The sequence below is a fragment of the Mus caroli genome, chromosome 6, assembly GCF_900094665.2.
Source record: "Mus caroli chromosome 6, CAROLI_EIJ_v1.1, whole genome shotgun sequence".
In the NCBI taxonomy this organism is placed as follows: Eukaryota; Metazoa; Chordata; class Mammalia; order Rodentia; family Muridae; genus Mus; species Mus caroli.
This window is the reverse complement of record NC_034575.1, coordinates 109,386,065-109,399,559: the sequence shown is the minus strand read 5'-3', so window position 1 is coordinate 109,399,559 and position 13,495 is coordinate 109,386,065. Positions and strand designations below refer to the sequence as shown.

Sequence of the window (13,495 nt, the reverse complement as noted above, 5' to 3'; positions counted from 1 at the left end):
TCTCTCTCTCTCTCTCTCTCTCTCTCTCTCTCTCTCTCTCTCTCTCTCTCTCTCTCTCTTTCTTTCTTTCTTTCTTACAGGTGAGCCCTTGATCTCAAGCTCTGGATACAGTCACAGCGACGGCAATGAACGAGTCCCATCTCCTCATGCCGCCGCCCCACCCCCTCCCCCCATCTCTGCTCAGGTGCCTTTTGAGGAACTGAACAACATGGAAAAGCACCAGGCTTGACATCAGCAAAACACCCAATCTAGACATAGCTACCAAGCAGGACACCGACACCTGCCCGCAACCTCAGAGTTAGGGAGAGCATCCACCACAGCGCCAGGCCTGGGGTGGGTGAAGTGAGGCACCCAGCCTTGTCCAGGCCCCAGAGGTGAGGGCACTTGGGCAGCAGTCAAATGGGTGGTCTCCTGCCTCGCCTACTGCACCCCAGAGGCAAGTGTCCCAAACCTTTAAGATGTCACATATGCCAGCACTGAAAGTGTTCAAAGGTGATCCTGACCAGTGTTCTATAATGTATCCTGCCACCCGACGCCCTGTGCCGAGCATACTGGCAGCTACATGATGCTCCAACAGTGGGCCTCAGGTGACCTGGCTCACATAGGAACATTGTTCCACATCCTTCCTGGCTCCTGAGACCACATACCCCCCTGTATAACCTCACAAATGTAGAGGGTGGTTCGTGTCACCCCAGTTCCTTCAGATGAGCACGCCTGTGTCATGCAGGTCTGTTTGAGAACACACATCTCCCCTTCTTCAGTGTCTGGCTACTGATGGGATCAAGGGATCATATTTTTGAACCCTAAACTCTGGACACAACCTAGATTATGACAAGTTCTGGCCAGAGCCCAGGTAAGGCTCAGTTACTGAAATCCAGGGAGAGCTCTTCCCTCGGCAGCCTCTGGCCAAGCCCACCTGTGTCATCAGCCACCTTAGATTCCAGGTACTGTGGGCTCCTTTCCTGCCAGCGCGGTGATTCCCAGGTCCCTTCTCAGGAAGAAATAGCTCAGTAAAGGGGACCAACATTGGCTGGGAAGCCAGGGGACAGATCAGAGCACTCTGAGCCTCAGTTTCCCCAAATGACAGTAAAGGTAATCCTGTCTTTGGAGCATCTGGTTCAATAAAGAAAATGCTTTGAAGAAAGAAATTCTTCATCTTAGAGGAATGAGAATTCTCTCCCTTGTGCAAAGAGACATCTTTGCACATCTAGGTCAAGGTCACTTGGATTGAGATTTGTTAGAAACCCAGCTTTAAAAAGATTCTCTTTGGTCAAGGAAAGAGTCTTCCCTAGGACCACACTTTCTTCTCCTGAATTACATCCCCCATCCTTCCGGCAAGGGCATGGTCTACAAACTGTAAAGCACTATGCTGATAACCAGGGGTTTTGTGGTCAGCACCAATTTGCAACCAACCAAAACATTGACTCCAAATGTTTCCACTTGCCTCCTTATGGCGGCTGCGGCTGCCTGCCTGCGCTCTCTGCTCTTCTCAAGCAATAAGGCCAGGGAGGCAACCTGCTGCCAATGCCTTCCAGGGCATCTCTGACCTTGAATGTCCCTCTGTCTGGGGCTCAGCTATCCCAAGAGCTGGCACAAGATACAGGTCTTGCAGACATCGGGCAGCTGACAGGTGAGCAGAGTGGCGGGTCACTGTCCCAAGCAGACACCAATTCCTCCCTTCTTTACCTCACTTTTGTGTCAGGACTATACCCAGCCCCAGAAGCCTGGGGCCGCTTTGCCAGCTGAGGGGGCTAACATCCTAATGTGCTCCGTTCCACCCAGCTGCACATCTCCCCCCACCTCCAGAGTGTCACCGCCAATCATTCTCCAAGACCTGGTCCCCTTGTAATTTCCAATTTGTGAGAAATATAAAAATAGAAGCCCATTCGCTGCAGGCAGCTCACATCGAATCGGGTGCCACTTTCTGTGTCATGTCAGATCACAGTAAACGGAACTGATGGCTTCCTTGGGCTGCTCTCAATGGCTTCCTGAGCAGGGAGGTAGGTGATGGGGACAAATGAAGAGATACCCGGAAGTTTGGGAAAGGTGGTAGCTGGGTGCAGGCCACCAATACCAGCTTTAAATGAAGTACAGGCCATGGCATGGACCTGTTGGGATAGGATGGTGACCTCAGCTAGAATCTCAGTTCTGCATCATAACGGCAGAGGTCTCCAAACTTCAGCTTCCCCCTAAGTCAATAGCCACTAACAACTGACTGATGCCTGGTCTTCTTGAGCTGTGGTTAGGCTCAGGTACTGGGGATGCACTCGGGAGACCCTGTAGTTTCTCTAGTGGGCTGTGCCTGTGCTTCATCGCGGCCGGTATCACCTGCAAGAGACTTAGAGACTTGATGGCTGAGTTCAGACTCAGCCCCATTTATTTTCCTCTGTTACAACAAGTACACAGGGATAGGCATACACATCTCATAGGAGCTTATACAAATTAAATGACACAGAAGTGTATCACGGGGCACATTCTGTGGCACATTGTCAATATGCAGTCAAGGACAGTTGTCCCTGTAGTTGCAATGCTGGCGTGGGGATGAGGGTTCTTGGAAATTGTTCCTCTGTTTACATCTGAATTCCAGGTCTCTGTTCAAGTGTCACAGCTTGCGTTCACACCTACTGCCTGTACCAAGTAACAGCGCCCTGTTCTGCGTGGGCTTCTCTCTGCTTCCTTCTGCCTCCGAGGGCTCAGAGTCAGTCTAGGGTAGAGGACAGTGCTAGGTGTCTAACAAATTCACAGAGACACCTCTTCCAGGAAGCCCTATTTTGAGATTAGAATCTGACTGACCATCCTCTTCCCTCTCAGGGGCAGGAGGTGGAGGGTAGGGGGGAGACTCTCTTCCCCTACCTAAGAATGACTTTCAGAGAATAGGGCAAAGCTGTCAAAAAAAAAAAAAGTCGACAAATCCTGGAGCAGTGGATACTTGGTGACCTCATCAGCTGGGGGAGGGGCTGCTCTCATTAGCAGGGGGAGGAGCTACTCTTTGCAGATGAAGTCATTTCAAGGTCATCTGAAGTCATTCTAAGGTCATTTCCATCTCAGCGAGGGCTGACCACTATTCCCCAAGTAAAGGATTGGTGACATTGCAGCGCTGAGTGAAAAAGACAGCTCCTATTTAGGCAAAGACGGGCCCTGTTGCCACGTTTCCATTTTAGGACCAGGCAAGGAGGCATAGGGGTGCTCTCTCCTTGGGTTTGGCTTCAGGAATGCAATGGAGAGAGCAGGGAGCTGTGGTTCAGCACAGCTTGGGATCAAAGGGCGACCTGTCGCGACATGGAACAGGCAGCAGGAAAAGGCATGGGATACTGCCCACTCGGAATGCAGAGGGCTGCAAATGGGGGCCAAGTCTGGATTTGCTAGGGTCGATACTCGGCCGGGCATCCAACAAGCAAGAGACGGGGAGGGGGAGACAGTTCTGAATTCCAAGTGACCTGAAAAATCTCTCACAGCCAATCCTAGGAATGGCATTTCTGTGGGAGGCAATTTATTTAATGTTGCTCTAGATGTGCCACTTGCTGGGAAGGAAAGGAAGTAGCCATTTCTCTGACAGCAGGTCCAGAGGGACTAACTCACTGTCTGCCATGAAATCTCACTACTCTTCCCTTGACTATCCCACTTTACAGATGTGAAGACTGAGACCGGGGAAGCATACTATGGCAGCCTAGGATTGCCTTGCCTCCTCCTTGCTGTGTGACCTTGACCAAGTTGTTCTCCCTCTTTGTTTCACCCTCTCCTCATTTCTGAAGTGAGGTTTAAAGCAGATCCTGTTGTACAAGGTTAGAAATGACAAGCTTGACGCATCAAAAGATTTTGACATCCCGTTTCTTCTTTCCAAAGGGGATTAGAACTTGGCCAAGATCACCTGGCCAAGAAATAGTAGTAGTACCTAGCCCAAGGCATATTCATTCATTTCTGGGTGTGGATTTGAACAAAGTATTTTATAGCTTTCCTGCCTCAGCAACACAGGTAGACATAAGGGCAGGTCATAGCTAGCTGGACCATTATTAGGCAATCGCCTTCCACCCAGGTGGGCTTTATTCTGGAACACATATTGAGTTCCTCTTGAGTTCTGAGCCTCACATAAACAAATTCACATCCCTTTCTCCTGGGTTGCCAGGAATGTCAAATACTGGGCTGAGACTAGTGTGGAGTTATGTGCATCTTTCTTTAGCCTTGCCTTCACCCTCTTAACTGCCTGTTCTTTGACCTCTGGACCCCTCGTTAGAGCCTCACCCAGGAGACCTTACTTCTCAACAAATGTGGGTCCCCAGAATACGGTTTCCACTGGGGACTGATCATTACCGTTTTTTCCCCTCAGTGGTGACCGGCCGTCTGTCTCCTGTGCCTTTCTCAGGGAACCCCACTCCACAGAAGCTCTGGGGACAGGGCAGCCTGTGTCTCACTGCCTGGGACTCACTGTTTGTCCTCTAGCCACTGGCCACCAAGCCAGCACTTGGCTGGAGACAGAGCGCTTTCTTTGTTTGCCGCCTGCCTGGCAATTCCTTTCTGAGGCTCAAGGGAGGCTCAGCCATTTTGCCCTCCAGCTCTAGGGAAAGCTCCCTCTTTCTCTCTTCTCTGCAGGGACTTACACCTCCCAGAGCCACTTTATTTCTGCCTCCTTCGTTTGGAAGAGGGTCTGAGGATGCTTTGATCAAGACCTGATCCATCCTTTCCAGAACTGGGGTGGGGAAAGACTGCAGGGCACTTTGAATTCCCACAGATCTCATTGTTTTGCAATTTGGAAGTTGGGGTATGCACGCTCCACTGTTTCCACCAAAGTTCACAACAGAGAACATAGGCAGGACCCAGCACACCATTTTTTTTTTCTTTTGTCCAACACATTCCCTGTTTGCCATAGAAAAACTGGGGCTAGCATCAAGTTCCACTCGGCTGGACATAGTCCCTTCCCTGATGTGGTCACAGTCCCTTTCACCCCTGATCTTCGTGGGTGGGCAGGAGGTCCAGCCAGTAGACCTCAGGTGTCTTGGTCTTATAAACTGGCTTTCAAAAACCCATTTTTCCCCTTGAGACTCAGGTCTGTTTTGAGAGGACATTGGCTCCGTACAGAGATGCCCACTTTGAGTCTCTTGTTGGAAGCCTAAAGCAAACACAGAACGGGACATCGGTGGGTGTCACCCATGGGGTGGGTGGGTACGGAGGGAAGCATGGAGAAGCCGTGGTAATTGCCACAGAAAGGAAGGAGAAAAAAACCTGGGAAAGGCAAACCACGGGAAGTCCTGGCCCGACCCACCTCTTGCACTGGGCATCTCTCAGGTGAACAGGACAGCAGCGCCAGCTTGCGCGCGCTCAGTCCCAGCTGCTGTACACTTTCTTAGAGCCAAGGTTTCTTAAGAGCTTGAGCTGCCCCGGGATGGGAAGGAGATGTCTCCATCCTCGGGTAGTCCCCAGCCCCTCCATCCTCCCGCTCCTAATAAATAAGGCACGCGGAGACTGGGGATGTGGCGCAGGTTGGTCTGGCTCCTTCCTGGGCACCCCGCCGTCGGCTGGCGAACGAACTAGGACATCGACGGCACCTGGCCTCTTGGGACCCTCCCGCCTTCGGAGCATCCCTGGGATGCAGCCGGCGCGCGTCGTGGGGCGAGGACGGGGGACGATGCAGCCTAGGGTCCCGCCCTCCACCCAGAGCCCCGACGCCAGCCTCCCTTCCTACCTGCGGCCGGGGCTGCGCGGGCCGCTCCGGGCTCGGCCGCGCTTGGACGCGGGCGCCTGGGCTCCTGGGCTCGCGCAGCTCGCCTGCAACCTCTCAGCTCTCTAGGGCTCTCTGGGCCGGCGGAGGGGGCGGGGCTGTCAGGACACGCCCTCTAGGCGGGGCTTGTCCGTGCCGTCTTGCTCGCCCCTACCTTTCAGCCTCCATCTCCCACCTTTTCTGTTCCTGCTCCTCTCTCCCAGTTACCTCTGCCCTGCTCTCTCTCCCCTCTTCCTTCTGCCCTGCTCCCCCTCCCTCTGCCTGCCTCCTCCTCCCTCCGCCTACCCCCTTCTCTTTCCTCCCTCTGCCCTGCTCCCCTCCTTCCTAGGCCCTGCCCCCCTTGCCTCTTCTCTCTGCCTGCTGCCTCCTCTCTTCCCCCTCTCCCTCCCACCTCCTCTCTCTCCCAGCCCTGCTCCCTCTCCCTCTTTTCCTTGGCCTCCACCCTCCTTCAGTCTCCTGGCCTCAAAGGTCTACCTTAATTGGTCTCTTGGTTTCTCTGGCTCTGTCACATCTTCTCTCTTGGAAGCATTGTGGCAGTAGGGTAGGACTCTTCCCTCCTCTCTACCTCTCCTGTCTGCAGCTTCCTTCTTGGGAAACAAAGTTACTACCTGAGCTACTAGGCTGGGAAAGACAGTCACTGCAGGATTGGTCTTGGAGGGTGTGTGTGTGTGTGTGTGTGTGTGTGTGTGTGTGTGTACAGCAAACCACAAACTGGAAACCCCCAGGGTTGGCTAAGGACCCTAGTGCTCTGCTTGCAGTTCTTGAGATGTGAGGGATTGTCTAGAACACCTCTGCCCTTGGCCAGCTCCAGCTACCTCTTTCCAAGTCCAGACCTTCTGGCTCCTTCTGTGGAGGCTTTGGGGAAAGGGGCATCTCTGCCTTTTCCATGTTCCCCAAAGACTCAGAAAGAATTCATTATCTCCAATTTCAATGGCCTCCCGCTTCTGTCCCAGAGTCTGGCATTCAATATCTGACTTCCCATCCTCTAATTGCATTAACCCTGGGGTCTCCAGCCTCAACTTCCAAAGGCTACCTAGCTTTTGGCTCTTTCTCCACGTTCACTCCCACAAGCATCTAGGCTTAGGGCCCTATGGCCTCCTGACTGGTTACCAGCTGCTGACTGTGTGTACTTCAAATGAATCTTTCTGGGGCTCCTGTGAGCCCCACACACTCTGGTCTGGGCTTAGGGACACAATGGTAGACACACAGGCCACAGCTCTTCATATGGAGCAAGTGAAAGGAACGGGCTTTTTCGAAACAACCTTTCGAGAGCCCAGACTGACAAGCTCTGCCAGGGCCACCCATGAGGGTCCCAGTCTAGGTTGGGATGAGGCATAGGTCCACCCATGAAAGTGCCACTGGGGTGGGAGCTGATGCGTGGATGAAAGGACAAAGCTGTCAGGGGAAATGTGGCCATGGCTCCCAACAAGATTAGGGAAGCAGCCGGGTGGTGGTGATGCATGCCTTTAATCCCAACACTTGGGAGGCAGAGGTAGGTGGATTTCTGAGTTCGAGGCCAGCCTGGTCTACAGAGTGAGTTCCAGGACAGCCAGGGCTATACAGAGAAACCCTGTCTCGAAAAACAAAAAAAAACAAAAAAGATTAGGGAGGCAAGGGGGGGAGAGTGCTTTGGCTTGGCTGATGATCATTTCAATGTCTTCTAGTCTCGGGAGCTCAGTTTTTACTATAGGGTCTTCTCCCCACTTCTCATAAGCATATGATTGGATACAGAGCTCCTGACCCCACGTGCAAATGTGACTAGAGCCATGCCAGCCAGGGTATATTACCTCAAAGCAAGGGCAAGTGACAGACTTTAGGTCAATGGCACCTCCACCTAGGATCTGTCCCAAAAGTCTTAATCACCAATAGGTTTTTAAATCTGGGGTCACCATGCCTGCAATGGAGCCTGCCTGAATGTAAGGGAACACAGAGAAAGGCAGAAATGAGGCAGCGCCCGGATGTAAGTTGTTTGAGCCCTGTGATCCAGCTGTGCCTGAAGGCAGAATGATTCTCTGAATAATCGAATTACTCTGTTTTAGAGATTAATTCATTTTAATGTTATATGTTTGCCTGTGGGTATGCTTGCTTGTGTGTGCCCGGTGCCTGCAGATTTCTGAAGAAAGTTTTGCATCTCCTGGAACTGGAATTACAGATGGTTGTGAGCAATTATGTGTATGCTGGGAACCAAATCCAGGTTCGCTGAAAGCCCAGCTACTGCTCTAACCAGTGAGCCATCTCTCCAGCCCCTCTGCCTTGTATGATTGATCTGCTTTTACTCCCATCTTTGCATCTGTTTGACCTCTGTCTTACTTTGGGTTTCCATTGCTGTGAAGAGACACCGTGACCAAAGCAATTCTTATAAAGGACGACATTTACCTGGGGCTGGCTTACAGTTTCAGAAGTTCAACCCATCATCGTCATGGTGGGAAGCATGGCAGCATGCAGGCAGATATGAAGCTGGAGGAGCCTAAGTTCTACATCTTGATCCAAAGGCAGCAGCAGGAGAGTCTCTTTAACATGGGGAGGAGCTTGAACTCTAGGGGCCTCCCTCGAAGCCCGCCTACACAGTAACATGCTTCCTTGAGAAAAGGCCAAACCTTTAATAGTGTCACTTTCCATGGGCCAAGCATTGTCAAACCACCACAACCTCCCACTGAAAGCTGCCCCAGCTGTTGAGACAGCTGCTTAGGATTGCCCATTGCATATTAAGACCTCCTCACACCCAGTCCCCCATCCCCACCCCGATGCCTCCAGGACAGCTTCATCCCTCAAGGCATGCCCACTAGGCAGATGGTGTCAAACCACAAACTTGGCATGGTAGAGTTCAGAGTGCTATCTCTGATGCATGGGGCAGGTGTGTGTGTGTGTGTGTGTGTGTACAGGCAAGGCAGGCACAGGTGGGATCCCCCAGCCCCTTGTGAAAAGCCTGAGTGAGAATTTGTCAGGTAGGTCACAGTCTGGTGGCAGTCCCTGTAACATCTCATTTCCAAAATGTCCACTGCCAGGCCCTAGCTGTGGTCAGGGGAGTGTTCATACAACAGGACAAGCCTCAGGTTGTTTCTAAGCAGAGGTTAATATCTCTCAGGAGCAAGGACAAGCATGCGTGAAAGCTCTGTACCTCCAGCGGCGGTGGTGGGCAGCAGGGTCTAGGACACACTGGGTGTCTCTCTGCTTCGACCTTGTGCTCATTTTCAGGGAGATCTATTTCTGGCAAGCAATATTGGTCTTTTAGTTACAATATGATGTAAAGTTTCCTTTTGAGATACTCTTATTTAATCTAAAAAAAGGAAATATTTAAGTAAATAAAAATAGACATGGCACACAGAAGTTTGCCCAGCTCTTGTGGCTGGCTTGCAAATGACTTCAGTTTCTGTGGCCTAATTTAGAGAAATGCTTCCTCTATGTATTCATTGACTCAACAAATATTTATTGAACACCTACTGGGTGTGAGACACTGGGGGGAGGACTAAACAAAGACACCAGAGTCTGGAGATTCCATTCAGGAATCAAGGGCCTGAGTGGACAACTCACCCACACACCACATAAAGAAACAAAACCGAGACTTGATCCTGAGAGCACTGGGGAGCTGCTGGGACATAAGATCAAGTATGTGGAGGCTGAGGCTGGCCCATGTACAGGATGAAGTAAAGGGAGAGAAGACCGGAAGCCAACAGCCCGGGGATGGGGTGGGGGACAGATTTGTGATAGGTGTGAGGGCTGGAAGGACTGGTACTTAGCTGAGTTCTGAGCACAAAGTAGGTACTCAATACATGGCTGGAACTATTGTTGTTACTATTATTAAAATCCCCTCTCTTCCTTATCTTGGAGAATTAATTAAGTCTTAGTTCCAGGAATCATCAAACCAGAGCAGTTTGTGGATATTATTAGTTAGACCATTTGATAGATGAGTTGAGACCTCAGAAGGGGACAGTGGCTCAGCTTAAGACACCTAGCTATCTAGTGGCAAAGCCAGGGAGACATGAATACCTGCTGCATGCCCAAGTGCTTGCTGCATGGGGTACATTATACCACTGATACGTAGGAAAATAGAGACACAGAGATGTTGTGTACTTTGCTCAGAGACACACAGTAGGAGAGTTGCAGGGCTGGGGTCCCAGTTCAGACCTGCCTGTCTCTAAGGTCAGTAACTCTTGATCTTATCCTTCAAGTTTTTTTTTTTTTTTAATCCTTGACAGGTGCTCACCAGATCATGGCACCACTATGAAATAAGATACAATGTAGTAGTCAGAATGTCTAGAACTGCCACGAAGCTGCTGTGTGACCTTGAACAAGTCCTTTCCCTCCCTGAGCCCATTCCCTCCTCTGTGAACAGAAGGCATCTCAAGCCACGAGGCTGCTGCACACCGATGATGCTATGCTCTGGGGTCTACTGTCCTCTCCTAAGTACAGGCTCGCTGCTCAGGACCCTTATCTGCTGCTGCTCAAGCTGACTTTGTCTCCATGACAACATCCAATTCTATCTTCCAGTCTTGATGAAAGTGTAGCAAGATGGAGAATCTCCCACCAACTCAATAAAATCCCTGCTGTGGGCAAACAGGCCTTTGTCTGTTGTGTTTGATTGCCTGAAGGGCTGTGGGTACCTTAACCACACCCTGGCCATGGGCCCAGGATTTCAAAACCAGCGAGTCTTGAGGGCACAGGATGATCCCAGGTTGGGGATGTCTCACTTAAGAGTCCAGCGGATGAGTGGATTGCTCACTCACCACTTTAGAGAACTGAGACTGATCCTAAGGGTACAGGGGAGCCACCACATGCTCAAGAAAGCAAGACAGGGCTGAAGACCCTGAGGGAGGTACTAAGACATGTGGTCATCTTGTTATTCTGTCCCCAAGTCACACTGGGGTATATCACCACGGGCTGTGGCTCCACCACAGAACATTCAAATATGAGTGCCTTTCTCACCTGCAGGGATCAGTAAATGGTCACCCCAGCATACCAGGGTGACCACAAGAAGCAAATCCACAAGAGTGGGCTGAACAGCACTCAAGGGATGGCTAGATAACATCCCAATACAAAGTCCCGAGGTTCTCTGCTGGCCGTGAGGCTAGCCAACCTTAGGAAGGGGTCTAACCTTTCTTAGCCTCAATTTTCTCATGTGTAGAATGGAAATGAGACTAGGATTTTTCTCACAGATCCACCAGGAGAGATCCAGAGAACGGCCTTAATTACCTACTGCTGTTGGCAAGCTCTGCCTTCCCAGGATGGGCCAAGGTCAGTCTGAAGTGCAACCACCTCCAAGAAGCCCGCCTGATTTATTCCAACCTGCACATGATTTCATCTCTGTTGGGGTTCCCAGACAATGCTCATTCCTGTTATCTTTAGTATGCATCACTCACCTCTTTGTGGGAAAAGGGACAGTGGTTCCTTGGAGCCTGCACACAGTGGGACAAATACTGTTGACTGGTATGTCTCCTCCTGGTGCAAGGTAGCTGGGACCCTTCGATCCCCTCACATATGTTCTGCCTGCATCTGGTCTATGGCATCATTTTCAAGTTCTTTCAAAAGACCCCTCCAGGTTCTTGCACATTCAGTTCCTCTACCGAAGACGCTGTTCCTGCATTGTGCTCTCTCGGGGAACTCTCCTGCAGGGTTGCACTGAATGCACAGGGTCAGTCCCATCTTACCCCTAGTTGACACTGAGCTCTGGGACAGAACAGGGCTGACAAGGTAGACAGAGTGGATTCTTACCCCAGTAGGCCAGGCAGGAACCACACAGCCTGAAGGAAGACCTTTCCACACGATATAACCACAGAAAGTATTTATTGAGCAATCACTTAGTGCCAGAACCCTCAAATGCCGACAGAGCCCTATAAACACTTCAGCACAGGAGAATGTAAGTCCCTTTACAGATCAGGCTAAGAGACAAAGTAAGCTGCTCACCATGGTTACAGGGTCCACATGTTCTCCTTTGACCCTTGGCGAGCCTGTTACTCTCTAGAAAACCACTGTTTGCAAATGACACTCATTTCTTAGAGCTGCTGCCTCGTGGCCTGAGAAATGGGATGAGATGGAGACTCAGGCGACAGGTCTGAGGGAAGCTTCAGGAGAGTGTGCCCTAGGCAAGACTGGCACACACTGACTCCTGCTGAGTCACAGAGAACAGACATTATGGAGAACTCCCCATGGGAAGATGGTTCCAGTAGCCTCACTGAGAGGCCTTGCAAGTTGTACTTGCTTTCCAACCAGCCAAGAAGGTAGGAATGATGCCTGGTCTTAGGTTATGTGAGACACAGAGCGGGCAGGTGCTTTACCCAGGTACACAGTTGGAAGTGTGGGAGCTGAGGGTGGGTGCCTAACCATTGTGCTAATACATCCTGTGTGCCTTCGTGCTTCTGGTGTCATGCCTAGGCAAAGGGTGCCTGAGAGGGCCATACACAGGGACATGCCAAGTGGACCAGGAGATGTGGGAAATCACATGGCTCCTTACAAGCTCCATCACAGGCCCCATCTCCCCAGAATCTGAGTGTAGACCACTCTATTACTTTTGTTGCTGTGACAAATACCTGATAAAAATCAATTTAGAGTAGGAGAGGTCTATTTTCACTTGAAGTCTGAGGGTGCAACTTGTCACAACAGGGTAGCCATGCTGGAGGAATGTAAAGGAGTCAGTCACATGGCAGACCCCATTCTGTGGAATGACACCGTCTTTAGAGTGGGTCTCTCAGTGAACCTAATCTAGATCGTCTCACAGATGTGCTAGACGCTTATCTCTTCTTCACACTGGATCCTGTCAAGCTAACAATCAATACTGGCCATCACATCCTCCCGCCTGAATCCAGAGCCCAGGACTGTATCCAGTCCCCTGTGGGTACAAACACATTCATCCTACACAGGACTGCGTGAGAGGCACCCCCTTGCTGCGATTGGGTACAGCAGGCTTCTTAAACTCTCTGCTGTCCAAGGTATCTAAAATGAGCATGCACATCAAACACCGAGACAAATCATAAAGAAATCTGTGTTGGGACAGTTCTTTGTTATACATACAAGCTTCCCATTAAGGTGTACGCGAATCTGCACACTAACAAGGTGGGTTTGTTTATTTCTTAGAAAGATTAAATCTTGGCTGAATGATTGAAACTGCTGAGAACGCCGCCAGAGCGGAGAAACTGTCTCAAAGGCAGAGGGACATTTAAGGCCATTTCTGAAATCATCAGAAAGTCTGTCCCAATCCTAAGCCCAAAATCACCGAACCAGATTTTGTGAAACTCAAATAGCAGTTTTAAAAATCCAACACTCTGGGCTGGAGAGATGGCCTGGTGGGTAAGAACGCTTGCTCTGTAAGCACGAGGAACCCAGTGTGAATCTCCAACCTCCACGTGAAACAGTAACAACAAAACTATGGCTGCATTGGAAGGCAGCTCCCAAGAGGCACTGGGGCATTTGTGTAGCGACTCCCACAGGATGACAGCTTTTGGGGTCCGGGAAACACTCCCAGATGTCCAGATGACAATAATGTTTGGGGGAGGCCGACCAAGCAAAGCACCTGGGAAAGGTCAGGCCGGGGTTATGAGTGCCACATTGTGTACTTGCCAGTGGGGAAGATGAGGCTGTGTGCTCCTCAGAAGTCAGTGATACAGCACCTGAGATGGCAGCTTCCAGGCAGGAAGGGGTTATTCTGCCTCCTGGATTCAGGCCAAGGCCACTTGTCTTCTGTTGCTTTCAGGACTTTGGTGAGGCAGCTCATCACCTCAGAGTTCATGCTGTGGAGTAAAGCTACTCACCCGACAGTAGCGAGGAGGAGAGGGGAGGGGAGGGGAGGGG

The 13,495-nt window shown here is 50.9% G+C and overlaps 1 protein-coding gene across 1 annotated transcript in view; it reads right to left on the bottom strand.

The window, feature by feature from the left end:
* Nucleotides 1–5,921, bottom strand: part of Slc6a1 (solute carrier family 6 member 1) — a 34,462-nt gene extending 28,541 nt beyond the window's left edge. The window contains exon 1 of the mRNA XM_021164828.2: nt 5,678–5,921. The gene's annotated coding sequence lies outside the window, so the exon portion shown is untranslated. The remainder of the gene's footprint in view (nt 1–5,677) is intronic.
* Nucleotides 5,922–13,495: the final 7,574 nt, after the last annotated feature.